The sequence below is a fragment of the Megalobrama amblycephala genome, linkage group LG23 (assembly GCF_018812025.1).
Source record: "Megalobrama amblycephala isolate DHTTF-2021 linkage group LG23, ASM1881202v1, whole genome shotgun sequence".
Lineage (NCBI taxonomy): Eukaryota > Metazoa > Chordata > Actinopteri > Cypriniformes > Xenocyprididae > Megalobrama > Megalobrama amblycephala.
The window spans coordinates 23,425,216-23,438,109 of NC_063066.1; the positions used below are offsets into that span (position 1 = coordinate 23,425,216).

Sequence of the window (12,894 nt, forward strand, 5' to 3'; positions counted from 1 at the left end):
GAAACTGATATAGTTAAACGGAACAACAGTAAACAACTGATAGTGAAAACATATATAACAAGCCAATAAGGAAAAGAAATGAGCATTACAGATGAAGCAAACAACACTCACTTACACTGGGAATCTTAGTTCAGGCTTAGTGATGTCTCGCGCATATACTTCAATGAGTGCTAGACATCACTGCCGTTGTCAGAGCGCGATCAGTCCTCACTAAGCGAGTGCTGAACGCGGTTGGACATAGTGGTGTATTAGAGGTAAAAAATGATATAAATACTGTTCGGTTTCTCGCACAAACTGATCGTTTCGTGTCTTAGGACATCAATGTGTCATCACGAGCCGCAGGGTTTAATTTGGATTTGTCTATGGAAGGTTTTTCGACTCTTATTGATCCAAGTTCCCATTCACTCCCATTATTTGACTGACAGACGGCAACGGTTGGAGTTAAAAATCATCATTTGTGTTCTTCTGAAGAAACAAAGTCACCTACATCTTGGATGCGCTGGGGGTAAGCAGATAAACATCAAATTTTCATTTTTGGGTGAACTATCCCTTTAAGTGATCCTGACTGAACTTAGACTGAAACATTTTTTCTCAACGTGTTACATCTTGTCTAGGTTAAAGGAAGCTAAAATGGAAAAGAGGAGGAGCCGACAAGGCTAAAATAACACACACACATACTTGTATGTGGTTTACGGGGACTCTCCATAGACGTAATGGTTTTTGTCAAGCTTATTTTTTATTTGCACAATTTCCTCACTTGAAAGGGAGGGTAACATCATCAACGGATGCCTTAACTGGATTCCACTTTTTTTTTTATTGAAAAGCATCAAATAAGCCAACAGAAGAAAGGTAAAAAAACCTTTAACAGGAACAAAATACAGAAAATGTAAATGAATTGTAAATAAAGCTTATTAAACATGTTTTTACCAATGAGATCTTTGTATATATTTTAACACGAAGCACTCTCAAATGATATTATTAACAAGCTTAATAAACTTAATTAGTATAATCTGCACTATACACAATCCAGAAAATTAACCTAAACACTTACACAATAAAGAGAAGAGATGAGCAGAAACAAAACAACTACAACTGACTTAAGCTCGGGATACACTGCACGATTTTAGCAATCCTATAAGATCATTACTTTATCACACTGTGCGACATAGATCTACTAAACTTGGGCACGACATGTATGTAGACTGTACGATCATGACACCTGTTGACTCCTAGGCTACTCTGCAAGTTTCTGTAAAAGAATAAAATGTCATCAGCATGCGCTAGTGATTAACAAAAAGACATTTTTATTGGCTGGTCAGTAGACGCAGGTCGTAGCAGCAAATACACTGTGTGATGATCATACAGAATTTCTGACACTGTCAGAAAATGATCGTAGGCTATCTTCGGTCGCAAGTCCGGGAAAACAGCCATCTTTGAACCTCTCACTGTTCGAAATAGGACCACCGATTAAGAGCCACGATCACAGAAACAGCCACGATTGTTTCACGATGGCAATCTTTCGTCTGGGACAGCCAAACATCATGCAGTGTATCCCAGACTTTGCCTAAAGCCTGGGATACACTGCTGTGATCGTGGCTCTTAATCGGTGGTCCTATGTCGTACAGTGAGAGATGTTCAAAGACGGCCGTTTTCCCGGTCTTGTGACCATAGATAGCCTACAATAGTTTTCTGACAGTGTCAGAAATTTGCTGCTACGACCTACGTCATCACACAGTGTATTTGCTGCTACGACCTACGTTTACTGACCAGCCAATAAAAATGCGACATGAAATCAAAGCGACATGGCACTAAAACTTAAAACTGCTTACCTCAAGCTCTTTTCCCTTCTTTCACTGCTTCCTTTTTTCAGCACACATAAAAACTACATCTGCCAAAGTGTGATTCAACATAGTGTTTTGTTTACCAGTAGCGCATGCTGATGACGTTTTATTCTTCTAAAGAAACTTGCATCGTAGCCTACGAGTCAACAGGTGTCATCATCGTACAGTCTACATGCATGTCGTGCCCAAGTTTAGTAGATCCATGTCTCACAGTGTGATAAAGTAATGATCTTATAGGATTGCTAAAATTGTGCAGTGTATCCCGGGCTTTAGATGAAATCAACTGCAAATAAAATCAATATTTACAGAGGATGATTAAACAACTCCGAAAACAGCATTGTCATGTTCACTTATTACAAACCTTGGTTTGGCTTAATTTCTTTGGTACATGTACAAAGTCACCATTATAGTAATTAGTGTTCCCTTTTATTTGAACGCTTGGCTATTGGACTTTACTTGAATTAATTCCCTTTCAGCAATTGTTGAAAGTCAATGCTATCACTATTGTCAACGATATTTCATGCTCCTGACTGCAATGATTTTACTATGTGCATTGTTTTGGAATCAGTAACTTACAGCTAAATTTTAACACATGTGAGTTCCCAAATTAGTATGAATGTTTTTAAAAAATTCAGTTCAGTTTTGAACTTTCACTATCAAGTTGTTACTAACTGTCCCATTGAAAGAGCTTTTCTCATAACCCCTGTTAATGAACAAACTGCTTATGATTATTATTATTATTATTATTATGCATTTTTCTTGCTTTTCATATTTCTAAATGTTTTTGTTTTGCAATCTACACAAGCTCTTTTTAACTGATTTTACCAGTTTATCAGTGACACCGATAAATAATGTAGTCATAACTAAAACAATTCAAATTTGCTGTTCTACTTTCAGCAGAGGGAGCGAAATGAATTACAAAGGTATAATCATATAATTCAATAAATTATGGCCCGGTTTCACAGACAGGGCTTAGACTAAGCCAGGATTAGGCCTTAGTTCAATTAGGACATTTAAGTAGCTTTTATAAACATACCCTATGGGGAAAAAAGAAAAAAAAAAAAAAAAAGAAAAAACTGGTGTGCATCTTGAGACAAAACAATGGCACTGACATATTTTTAGATATGTCAGTACAAGTTGCTTTCAGTTAAAACAGCTCAAACATGCATTTTAGTCTAGGACTAGCTTAAGACTTGTCGGTGAAACCAGGGCATATGTTTTGTCCTTTAATTGTTTTGTATTGTTTTACATCATTAATGTGTTAAATAAAGAAATTTGCAAGCAAAAACAATGCTTGTCCCCAAAACACTGCTTGCATACAGACAGCTGATCTATTCACACTAGGGTTGCCACCTTCAATACAGAAAAATAAGGGACGCCTGCCACAGCGGGGGCCACACCCCTCGGGGCCACGATGACCACGGTTCCGATGGCGTGCCAGTGGTGGTATATCATAACAATAAAACATGTTTTCATAAAAATATTAAGATTGATACCAATGGACATTATAATAAGATATCTGCTATTGAAATCAGTGTGAACAGATGCAATCAGTCTCTCACTATCACAACTTAAGTGGTCATACTGAATACACAGCTATGACAATAATAAACATAGGCCAACACCTGCGTTAACTCAGCTGCTGTAACCCAGAGGGGAGTAGGATAAGAAATTGCTAATTAACTCGAGTAATTTTATAGAGTGATGTGAACAAAGATTTTGGCTAAAATATTTGGCATTGTTTGCAGTAACACCATCCAAACAGTGAAACCACACCTAAATGACATAATATCTACAAACATTTCTTATTTAAGTAAAACACTTAACAACATTTTTATTATTGGTAAGTAAATATATTTATGTATTTATTTATTCCATTTTTATATAGTCTATTGTTAATTCTATAGTATTGAATGATGCAATTATTTAAATTGGTTAAGCATAACAAATAGTTGTTTATTTTATTCACATAGGTACTTTATTTTATTTTGTATTACTTTATTTTATTCACATAGGATTTGATTAAATATGTATTAAATATACCTCTCTTAACTCTTATTAAAGTAATGCTTATGTATCTGACTGTACAACTTAACCTTAATAAACAAATCATACCATAACATGATTAATGTACATTATTAACATTATTTCTTAATAGGCAGCATATGAAACATTATCAATTAAAAAAATTGAGGTGATAAAAAAAAAATCTGGACCTGCCTCCGCCATCGTTTCAAATGGATTCTCTGACAAAAGAACGACCAAGGCGGCGTTCTGCCCTCCTCTGACTCTGATTGGCCGTGATTCACGGCCCGTGAACCTGAAACAAACCAATCAAACCAACGATGGCAGCGAGTATTACCCAATCAGGGGCAGAATAGGACACGTCTTCACACAATGATTTGCATGGGATGCTGCATAATGTGGAGCTATGTAAAATACGGAACAAATCGTGTCCCGTATTGACTTGATACGGGACGCGTCATTTTGCCTGTAAATATGGGACGATTCCGTATTTCACGGGACGGGTGGCAACCCTAAGTCACACTCAACCCTGCAAGACCATGCTGGTGAACCAGCTTCACCAGCTCTGTTTTGCTTGAGAACAGCATGAATATGCTGGTCCACCAGCCTGGACCAGCACTATACCAACAGTAACCAGCATAAACCAGCCTGGACCAGCATGGAATCTATGCTGGTTAATGCTAGATTTTTTAGCAGGGATTGAGACAGGCCAATGTTTCACACTCTTCTTGGCTGCTTCCTTTTTACGCCAACCCATCCATAGTTACGTTTAAGGAAACTTTAAACTGCTTCATACCCTTCCCTCACTTCTTCAGCTCTCATTGAACTTCCTATCAACTATTTTTTTGACAAGCTGTATTTTCACTGAAATCCACCTTCTCATTAACACTTTACGCCCTCTGCCCTGTAGTCTCAAAACAGATCCAAAGATCAGTCCATAGCACGAATCATAGAGAAACAGGACAGTAAACCTTATTCAGATATCAAAACAAAAAAAGGACGTCATTCTTCCATTCTAGAATCAACACTATGATCATCAGCCCACACAGGCCTTTTCAACTTTCTCATGCCTCCTCCACCTACTCTGCCATCCACAGTCTTTGCTAATGACTTAACGCACTTCAAAAACAAAGTGGTCATCATTCTCCAAAAGCTGCAAGTACAATATACTCCATCCTTTCAAGCAAAATCTGTCATGTTCCTATAAACGTGGATGCGAGCTTGACTGACATGACCTGCTAAAACTAACGCTACGCTTGATATCCATTTAAGGATGCTTTTTATAGAATTTGTTTGCAAGTTATTTTACAACAATTTGACTAATCACCTTGAATTCCATAACTTTTTGTTGGCATGGTATGAAGATGATCTGATTCAATTTTTGTGAAAACTAGATCAACGGTCTAGGGGGAACCAAAACGCAACAGGAAATACAACCCATGTATCTTCTTCTCTGAGGTGAATATATCTGTTGTGTTCATTGTAACAAGAAGTTATCACGTTCACTTCTGTCATCAAACAAATGGAGTTCCAGTCCAGTGATAATTGACTCAGTGAAAAAAGTACACAGATGCTTTTTTAGAGTTTTCCAGGTGTTGTATTTCATGTTGCGTTTTTGTTATCTTGATTTCTCACAACTTGTGTGCTTTTTCTAAATGAAATGCAGTACCAAAAGAGTCTCATGAATGCGCACCTTGTGCAGCTGTGCAGAGAGGTCCAGTGGCTAAGGTCAAGAATTTTATTAAATAATACATTAAATTTTGATTTGTTTTCTTCACAACCCTATGATATACCCCCAGAACACTTGGAATATACAGCACTTGTCACATGGGATTTTTTTAAGCTTGATGCTGGTAGAAATTCACTGCCATTATATGAACAAGTGCAAGCTGTACATTTTTGTGTAGCTGTACAATTCTCCTTTTGTGGTCCATAAAAGAAAGAAGGACATACTACATTAGAACAACACCAGGATGAGTAAATGATGACTTAATTTTAATTTTGGGGTGAACTATCCCTAAGTTATAACAAATTCCCTTAAGGGATCCTCTTTAGTCTAATTGATTCCCCTTTTAGATTTAATATAAAACTGTTACTACAGCAAAACAGTGATCATCATTATCATCATCATCATCATCATCATCATGTTGAGGATGTATGGTTTGAAAAGTGTAAAAAGTGTAAAAAGTGATCATTTGTGTTGCTGCATGGCACTAGTGTGTCTCTCTTACTCGTCAGTGCTGTTTCTAATGCAGAGTCTGCCTAACCTTCACCTCCTAATCTTATCCATATCACTTTAAAATACTTAATTTTAAATGATTCAAATGGGATCGGATATGTTTTGTTGTCCGGGCTCGTGCGTATGACCCACTCTGTGCTATTGTGTCTCTGGACCGGAGCAGACTGTGTGCGTTCAGTTCGTGTGACATCGATGCAAAACCAGACTTCATTCTCCCCAATGGAAAGCATATTTACACTGTCTGAATGGTTTCCTATACCCTTGTGCACTATGTGCCTTTCACCATATACTGCAGTAAATGTGTGAACAAATGGCCGATTTAATTAAGACACAGCTTTAGCGTCTATTTATAATGTAGGGTATGGGAGGCTTCAGATTCTAGAGAACATTTGATTGGACAAAAAATGTGATGAGAAGCTTAAGTGCAGAATGGTGTCATCAAAATCGAAATTTCTTTAGGCAAAGCCCAGGATACACTGCACAATGTTTGGCTGTCCCAGACGAAAGATTGCCATCGTGAAATGCGAATTTTGTCATTGTTTTGGAGCACATAGCTTATAGATAACCATAAAGTGCCCCTATTATGCTATTTAAAATGTTCCTAATTCTGTTTAGAAGGTCTCCTACAACAGTTTTACATTCATCAAAGGTAACAAAACAAACAAACAAAAAAACATTCATTTTCTCATAATATACATTTCACATCAATGATTCACAAACGGTTCGTGACTCAATGATTCACAAATGATTTACAAAAGGCTTCCGAAAGCTCAGTGATTTTACACACTGTACAGACAGTAACGGTGGCGTTGATTTTACTATATCGATCCGAGCACGAGTCCGATGATGAAATATTGGAAGAACTAGCTACTTATTCAATACAAACCTCCATCTCAAGGACGACTTGAGCAGGACGTTTCTCAGTGATACGCTACTCAGTTTGACATTCATCATGAGATGTTGCAACTGTTATTCCTTCCCATCAGCATTAACAAGTGTATGTTCATCAACAAACCGATGTGTATATTTCTAATATATTGCGGTTTACATGTGTATTATTAACAGTATCAATAACAGTGCATATGTTAGCCGAGCACTAACGTGAATGACTGATGTAACATTTAAGTTTGTCCAACAAATCTTGCTCCATCATTACTCGGAGTAGTAAGAACGACAGACAATCTGCATTAATGGACACAATTTTAGGTAATAGAGGGCTCACAGATGATTAGCAGAAGTAGGTGGGCATTATGCAAATGTAGCTATTAACTTGTGACGTGTGAACTTGAAAATGGGAAAATGGGATTCAAATTACAAAAGACTCATGTAAGTGGTTCAGAGTCTACTGTTTCTTTTGAGAGACAATAACTTTATTTATGATGCACTTTGCAGGCAGTTTACATTCACATATAGCTATATTACACACTGCATGAAAGGTAATTTTCAAAAGTCTATAATACGGGCATTTTAAGGCTAGCATATTAATACTAAAAGCCAAAAACTTTTAGTTTTGATTTCATGGGGACTTTAACCAATAAGAGGTAGGCCTACTGAACATAATATTTTATAGTAGTGTATTTATACCCCATTACAACAGTCTCTTTACACTTACTGCTCTCATAAAAATGCTATTTACTTGTATTTAAACCTACATGTAACAGCAAATATTACATTTTAGTTCACTCCCTTTCTAATGAGCTCTGTCTGTTTGATACGCACACACACCACACCAGCGCACATTCAATGCAGTTTATAAAGTTCAACTGAGACTCGCTTGCTGCAAAATGGAAACACTCGTGGGAACATATAAAAGATATAACCATAAAAAGTTATGTGCTGAGAAAAACAGGTATCCAAATGCATTAAACTGCACACACATGACAGGGCAAGCCGGGGGAAACTATATGCCTATGAGTTGGTTTGAAGAGCATAATATGACACATTGTCATGTTAAGGGCAACTTGGTTCCTGCAGCAGCTCAGTCTGTGACTTCTGCTATAGTTCAGATGTGTTTTGTTCATAGAAATTTGTTATTAAAGGGATAGTTCACCCAAAAATTAAAATTACCCCATGATTTACTCACCCTCAAGCCATACTAGGTGTATATGACTATCTTCTTTCAGACGAACACATTCAGAGTTATATTAAAAAATATCCTTGATCTTCCAAGCTTTGTAGTGAATGGCGCTCCTGATTTTGAAGTCCAAAAAAGGGTATCCATCCATCATAAAAGTAATCTATATGACTACAGGGGGTGAATAAAGACCTTCTGAAGTGAAACAATGTGTTTTTTAAAGAAAAATATCCATATTTAAAACTTTATAAACTAAAATATCTAACTTCCGGAAGACTGTTTATGCAAATCGACTTGAGCCAAAAGAGTAACTTCTGACACAATGTATGACGTAGGATGTAGAAGTAGCATAAGCTTAGACTCCTCTCGCGGTTCAAACAAATAGGGCTGGGCAACAAACTCAAGCTCCTCTTCTTTTATATCCTCCAATATACATCTAAAAATTCTCATTTTGGACTTCTAATTTGTGATCAGTGTTTTGTTTTGCTCTATCCTCTGCACTTCCACGTTCATCGGTATGTCATGCATCAGGTCGGAGATTATTCTTTTGGTGTAAATGGATTTGTGTAGGCCATCTGCCAGAAGCTAGTTATTTTAGTTTAAAAAGATTTAAAAATTGATATTTTTCTTACAAAAAACATTCACTTCACTTCAGAAGGCCTTTATTAACCCCCTGGAGCTGTGTGGATATCTTTTATGATGGATGGATGCACTTTTTTGGACTTCAAAATCAGGAGCACGATTCACTACCATTATAAAACTTGGAAGAGCTGGGATATTTTATAACTCTGTTCATCTGAAAGAAGATAGTCATACACACTTAGGATTGCTTGAGGTTGTCATGGAATAATTTTCCTTTTTGGGTGAACTATCCCTTTAACGACTGTAAAATGACTGACAGATGTTTCCGTGCATAGCACACAGATGTGATTTATCGATAATCAAATTTGTTGCTGATTATTTTCGATTATTATTATTACTTGTTGAATCTCATTATCCTTATTATCGTGAATTCAAAAGAAATAGAAATGTATTTCAACTAATTTGTATGATATAATTTCCAATTTTCCCCTTGTGTTTGTGTGTGTGTGGAAGCTCACTGTTGCCGAAGTGCATATATTTAAGGTTTTTTTTTTATGTTTCAGGTATATGTTTATTGAGTTTATACAGTTTATTGATGCTTCTTAGACAGTCTTGTGCTGTGCCGCAAACCAGTCTGAGAAGTCTGCAAAGTTTTCTCATGCTGAGAGATAAGCAGATGTATGCGTCTGAGGAAATTTATATTTCTGCTTCACACCGTGCCTAACAACACCTTTCAGCCGTGACTGTATTCACAATACAGCACGGCTTCTCAGATCTTATTGTTTACATAACTAAATGTTCATCAAAGGTCAGTTTCCATCAATGTCAATAAGTGACTCATGGGTGTTCTTCAGCAAATGTATGTAATTAGAAGAAATTCAATTTCTGTGTTCTGTATTTACATCCATCAGATTTACATGGCATCTCTTAAAACATTACCCAATTATAGGAACTCTAAACGCTACTATTACCACATATACATGGCCTAGGCGATTATTTTAAAGACTGATTTTCTTTCTTTCTTATTTTTGCAGTGGCTCTCTCTACCTATGCAGAGGTATTGAGGATCTTGGACCCTGAAAATCATACCAGCTATCCACAGCACCTTGCCTAGAAACATCGTAAGTCATAGACATTTCATAATCAAAACTGCTTCACATAAACTTTGGGTTAAAAGATAAACTGGTGATATTCAGTCAGATATTATCTAGAGTGAAAGAGACAGTTAGCTAGTATTGATTTGATAATATTTTCAGCTATATACAAACAAATACACTAATGAAAATGCATGTTTATTGTACATTTTTTCAAACAGTGAGGAGTTTTGTAATAGTTTTCACCCTAATTAACAAAAAATTGCATAAACATGCAGCAAATGTTTACCATTGTACAGTACTGCAATCACTGATCTTTATTGATCATGCCTCTAATTATTTACATCTGGCAAGAGAATTTAATGTACATCACAAAATATATTCTTATCATGCATTATGGGGGGGGAATGTGGTGAATGTAAATCCACGATTCTTCTGCCTCAACATCTCCACAGGCCTCTTCCATTGTGGTTGGTGGTATTGTTTAACAATGACAAGCTCTTTTTCCATTGAAAACAAACTAGACATCCACCTCATTGTTCTGAACTTGAAGCATGTATAATGTTTGGACATTTACAGATCTTTTTACTCTAAGGCTGTCTCAAAACTTTAAATGTACACTATCAGCAATCACCATATAGTACAATACTCATAAATATAGAAGTGGAATGACATAGTAACACTTTGGATCTGTCATAGCTTCTATCACTCTTACTGTACACCTCTTTTGTTTCCCCTTCTCATGCTTATTCTTATTCTTTTTTTTTTTTCTGATTTGTATAACAGTCCTTGTTATATTTAAAAAAAAAAAAAAAAATAGTTTTTATAGTTAATGTAATTGTGATAGCTGTGTAAACAATTAGAAAAATTGCATTTCCTGTGTTGTGTGTATTATTAACCAAGCAGATACCAGTTGACCAAATTGAGAAATTGAAAATATCCAATTGAGAATATGACAAATTACACTTATATATTAATTTGGTTGGTTGTGTGAACTGTTGTCAACACATTGAAGAATTGTGTACACAATGTTTTGAGGAAATCTGTAATTTCGATGAAACGAATAATCTGTTTAGGACAATTACAGTGTGTTCAGATCACCATAAGTGTTTTGAGAGCAAGTGATTTGAGGTTGAAGAAATGTGTCAAATCAATAAAAAAAAAAAAAAAAAAAAAAAAAAAAAAACACTGTAATAGATATGAAATCCAGTTTCTGAATGTTTCCTGAAATGCAGCAATTTTAGAAGATTAATTTCTGTCATGTTTTAAAGGGCCATGTTATTGCGTTAACTGTCCACCAGGCCCGATAATAAGGCGTAACTTCAACAAGAGGTCGAGTCAATGTACTGTTTGAATTACTCATGAGTACATTTTAAAACAAAAAGATGGAGAAAAAAAGTGCTTCCAGGATGTGTAAAACTAGAGCTTTGTGAAGCAGATTTGCACAGTTATTGACAATAGACTCAATTTTGCCAACATCCTCTTCTGCTGCCTCTAGGTCTCATCGTGTCTTATTAAATTCTTCAGCTAAATCATTAAGACTACTAAAAAGTCCACAGATCTGAGCTGTTCCACTCCACGTCCTGCTCTCTGCTCTCATCCTCTGAGTGCATTAAAAATGAGTCACGTTTGTGATCGAACGCAGTGCATTAGAGCTCATGAATTTAGCATGCTTTACTATGCAGAAGCAAGACTGTTTAATCTGAACTTTACTGAGTGATATTCATGAACTCATGCTATTTATAGCTCAGGTCAAACCACCACATGGAACATTGATGGGCTGGTCAATGATGTCATGGAGCATTACTTCACTGTGAAAAATGAAGAACTGACAGAGTATAGGCATACGCTTTTGGTACAATGACTAATTTTATTACATCAGAAACATAAAAAAACAATGTAATGACTGTCAAAAAGCTATCGGCTGTCTATGTCTCTACATTAAATTTATATTTAATCATTTAGCAGATGCTTTTATCCAAAATGACTTACAAATAAGGAGAACAATAGAAGCAATCAAACCAACAATTGGGGAACAATATGTATGTCCCATTTAGCTAGCACAGTACATAGCAAAGATTTTTTTTTTTTTTTATAAATAAATATAAATAAATGGATAGAATAGAAATAGAGTAGTAAGTGCTAGTAATAAGGGGTCAAGTGTTGACGAAAAAGATGCGTCTTCAGCCATTTCTTGAAAAAGGCTAAAGACTCAGCAGCTCGGGTTGAGTTCGGCAGGTCATTCCACCAGCAGGGAACAGTCAAGGTAAAGGTCCCTGGAAATGGTTTTGTGCCTCTTTGGGATGGTACCACAGGGTGCCGTTCATTTGCAGAACACAAAATAACTCTGGAGTCTGTAAGATGCCCTATAAAATTCCAACCAAATTGTTTATCATCGACTTAAGGAACAAGCTGTTTGGTACAAACAACACCTCCACCATGTGATTTTTATGCCCTGAAGACTAGTCCTACTAGGTTTACCTTTTCAAAGAGATTTTAGATGAATGGCATAACACTCAGAGACTGTAGTTCTTACCTCAAAAACAAATGCTGGGTTACTGTATTTGCTCACAGACGTGTTCCTCCAGAGACAGTATAAAGAAAAGAAAATGACTGGGGGAAAATCATAATGTTCAACGATTTGGCTCTTGTTTTACTTTATAATGTGCATGCTTATGACATGGAACCTTAAAAAACCTTCCATTTTAGCACAGTTGAATATACTTAAGTATAGTTGGACCTCAGCGCGACTTCCGGATAACTAAAGTCTCATAAGTTCAAAATTAGTTCCAATTTAGGAGTATATCAATTTAGTATACCAAAAGTACAATTGCAGGGTATTTATATTAAGTACATAAATATGTAAATGTATTTGTAGTATGCTTAGCATAAAATAAATATTTCAGATTCACTTTGGTAGCCTATATTTATTTTTCACTAGGGAAAACTGTGCCTACATATAAATACTATCAGAAAAGTGCTAGACAAATTGCTGGAGATGCTGGCAAGCAACTTGTAGTCAAAGACTGTGATTTTGCC

General features: G+C 36.1%; 1 protein-coding gene across 2 annotated transcripts in view; it reads left to right on the top strand.

Annotated features, from left to right (window-relative positions):
- Positions 1-12,894, top strand: part of frmpd3 (FERM and PDZ domain containing 3) — a 195,310-nt gene that overhangs the window by 102,929 nt on the left and 79,487 nt on the right. For both annotated transcript variants that reach the window (XM_048176107.1, XM_048176110.1), the window contains exon 2: positions 9,796-9,882. The gene's annotated coding sequence lies outside the window, so the exon portion shown is untranslated. The remainder of the gene's footprint in view (positions 1-9,795; positions 9,883-12,894) is intronic.